The sequence below is a fragment of the Cucurbita pepo genome, chromosome LG07 (genome assembly GCF_002806865.2).
Source record: "Cucurbita pepo subsp. pepo cultivar mu-cu-16 chromosome LG07, ASM280686v2, whole genome shotgun sequence".
NCBI classification, from domain to species: domain Eukaryota; kingdom Viridiplantae; phylum Streptophyta; class Magnoliopsida; order Cucurbitales; family Cucurbitaceae; genus Cucurbita; species Cucurbita pepo.
Genome location: NC_036644.1, coordinates 4,841,463 through 4,844,989, shown reverse-complemented (window position 1 = coordinate 4,844,989; position 3,527 = coordinate 4,841,463). Strand labels below are relative to the sequence as shown.

At 41.4% G+C, this 3,527-nt stretch overlaps 1 non-coding gene across 1 annotated transcript; it reads left to right on the top strand.

The window, feature by feature from the left end:
* The first annotated feature begins 705 nt into the window (after positions 1-705).
* On the top strand, positions 706-844 carry LOC111799350. The gene has a single exon (XR_002815821.1). It is a non-coding gene; the product is annotated as a small nucleolar RNA Z247 (small nucleolar RNA).
* Positions 845-3,527: the final 2,683 nt, after the last annotated feature.

The following is a 3,527-nucleotide window of genomic DNA, read 5'->3' as shown; positions in this document are numbered from 1 at the left end:
GGCCTGCCAGACTTAAAATGGCTCAGAATGTACTATAGGGGGATATGACTAGTTGTCAACTTCTCCCTACCCAAGGTTATATATGCTAAGCCGTTGTTATCTTTCTCTTGCTTGCTTATATAACGTCTCTTTCCAAAATCTCTCTTTCTAAAATCTCTCTCTCTCCTTCTTTTCTAAAACCTTCTTTTAAAACCAAGGCTAGAGGCTCGATAGTACGTCGCTTGGTAGTAGGCGACGCAAGAACAAATTGGCTTAAGCTCACTTGTCGCTGGAAAGTGAGTGCCGCACAATCGCTAGTCCGCTGCCTTCGAAAGCGCGATTGTGTCACCCAGCTCCTCCCCTACCTACGGAGCACGAAGCTTATGGGCTACCTCGATGGCATCATTGTCATACTTGCCAAGCTGGTCCCTTCCTCAAGCGCTGCTGGTGCTGACCAAATCTCTAATCTAGCCTATGATCGGTGCTATGATTAAGATCAATAGGTCCTTAGAGGCCTTCTCTCCTCCATGTTTGAGGAGATTCTTCACGATGTGGTTGTCGTTACTACGTCCAAGGAGGCGTGGGATACCGTGCAGCAGATGTTTTCGTCATCAAACTCGTGCTCGCACTGTTCAGATCCATGTTGAGCTCTCCACGTCCAAGAAACACGATTTGTTTGCTGTAGATTATTTTCGCAAGATCAAAGGGTTGGCTGCCATCGGCTCTGCCTTGCGGGATGATGACGTGATTGCGCATCTCCTTGCTAGTCTTGGCCCTGACTATGATCCCTCTGTCACCTCGATGACTACCAAGAGTGAAGCCCTCATGCTTGATGATGTATTTGTACATCTAATGACATTTGAAGCTTGCCAACTACAACACCAGACCGAACTTCAGTTAAATCCTAGATCTACAGCCAATTATGTTGGTCGTGGTGGTTAGTAGAAGAATCGTGGGCGTAGGGATCGTGGTCGTGGCCGTTCTCAAGGTGGCATGCCCTCTCATCCTGTTGGTGATCATCGTGACCCTTTTGCTTGTTCTTCAAGTCAGATTTACGGCAAAGTGGGGCATACTGTCGTTTGTTGCTGGCATAGGATAGATGAGTCCTATCAAGATGAACTTCCTTCTGAGGCACTGGCGGCTACTTCCTCTTAAAATATTAATCCAAATTGGTACAGCGACACATGCGCCACTGATCATATCACCAGTGACCTGGATCGTCTTGCTGTGCGTGAACGCTATCATGGAGGTGAACAAGTTCAAGTCGGCAATGGAACAGGTTTGCGTATTTTGCATACTACTCATTCTTCAATTAATATTACTGCTCGTTCTCTTGCATTGTGAAATATTTTGCATGTGCCTGAAATTTTCAAACATCTTATTTCCGTTCATAAATTTTCTCGTGATAATGACGTATTCTTTGAATACCATCCTTGGCATTTTTCTATTAAGGATCAATGGTCGAGGAAAATTCTTCTAGACGAGAGGTGTGAGTTTAGTCTCTATCCTATTAAGTCATCTGATGTCGATGATCTCAAGCACGCCTTAGTGAGCAGATCTACGACTCATGCCTAATGGCATGCACGTTTTGGACATCTTTCATCTCAAGTAATAAAGTCAATTTTGTGTCTCAATAATATTTCGTGTGCTAGTGAGTCAACTTTTCCAGTTCGTAATGCGTGTCCATTAGAAAAAAGTCATCAGTTACCATGCACTAGTTCTTTTCATAGGTCTTCATCACCTTTGGAACTAATTTTTCCGGATGCTTGGGGTCCTACACCTCCATCTGTTGGGGGTTTTAGATATTATATCAGCTTCATTGATGATTTCAGTAAATTTTCGTGGATCTATTTGATGCATGATCGTAGGTTGATAGGGAAAACTAAGGCCTTACCTTTACAAAGGGCGCTCCAGGGCTTGACTAAGAGTTGAGAAATGAGAGGGAAGAAGCAGTGAGACAGAGTTTACTGTTCAAGAATAACTCACTCGAATTAAGGAGAAAGATCAGAGACCGTAAAGAAAGGGGAGAAGCTGCGAGACTGTAAAGGAGAGAAAAATAGCTTTGAATTTGAAGAACCTGTAAATAAAGGAGAGGGGAGAGTGAGACCGATAGGTTCAGGAGTAGGAGACACACCGTATGAGTTTTTGTAGGAGCAAACAGACCTACAAAAAGAAAAGAAGGGAATGAGGTCAGATCAGCCGAGTGAAAGAATCATCCTACAGTTTACAGAGTTCAAGAATAAAGAGCTTCTCGTATACTTTTGTAGTTCCAAGCTCATGTTGAGCACCTCCTAGATACTAAAATCAAGTGTGTTCAATCTGATTGGGGTGGGGAATATCAGAAAATTCAGAACACATTCTTTCGTTCCCTTGGAATTGCTCATCATGTTTTGTGCCCTCACATACATCAACAAAATGGGTCTGCTGAACACAAGCACTGTCATATTGTTGAAACTAGTCTAGCCCTTTTATCTCATGTTGATGTACCTATTAAATTTTGGGATGGCACGTTTCTTACAGCCACATATCTCATCAATCATCTTCCTACACGTGTCATTGATAACAAATGCCCCTTAGAACGTCTTTTTCATACCCCACTAAATTACTCCTTATTAAAAGTTTTTTGGTGTGCTTGTTGGTCTCATCTTCGCCCTTATAACAAAGAAAAGCTTTCTTTTTTATCCAAGGAATGTGTCTTTCTAGGCTACACTGTTAGGTTATGGAGTCTGCTCTCTTATTTAAAGCTTGGTCAACGGTTATATTCGGTAAAGCTATATTTAGTAACGCTATATCCGGTAAAGATATATATGGTGAATAGCTATATATAGTGGATGGTTAAATCTGGTAAAGCTATATATAGTAAATAGCTATATATAGTAGATGGTTAAATTTGGTAAAACTATATATAGTAAACTGAACTATATATATATATATCCCGTCCGGTAGAGCTTTGAAAATGTACTTTCTATTCTCTGTATTCTCTCTTATACATACTCATCAATACAAATTCTTTTAGCCGGAGTTCTCCTTGCAATTTTCTCTATCCTGTTCTTTGTGTTCATCTAGATCGAGTGTGTGCATTGTTGTGCGACCCTAACAACTAGTATCAGAGCTAGGCGAAATTCACCACGATCTGTGAAGATGGAAAGTTCAAAGATTGGAATTGAGAAGTTCGATGGATCCGATTTCAGTTTTTGGAAGATGCAGATTGAATATTATCTGTACTAGAAAAATCTTCACGAACCCCTGTTGAGGGTGAAGCCGGATACCATGACCACGGAACAGTGGAAGCTCAAGGATCGATAAGCCTTGGGGCTGATTCGGTTGACGCTATCCAAAAACGTGGCGTTCAACATTATGAAGGAGAAGACAACGTCAGATCTATTGAAGGCACTGTCAAATATGTATGAAAAACCGTCGGCTATGAACAAGGTGTATTTGATGCGGAGATTGTTCAATCTACAGATGTCTGAAGGTGGATCTGTTGCTGATCATATAAATGAATTCAATATGGTCGTAAGTCAACTGAGTTTGGTGGAAATTAATTT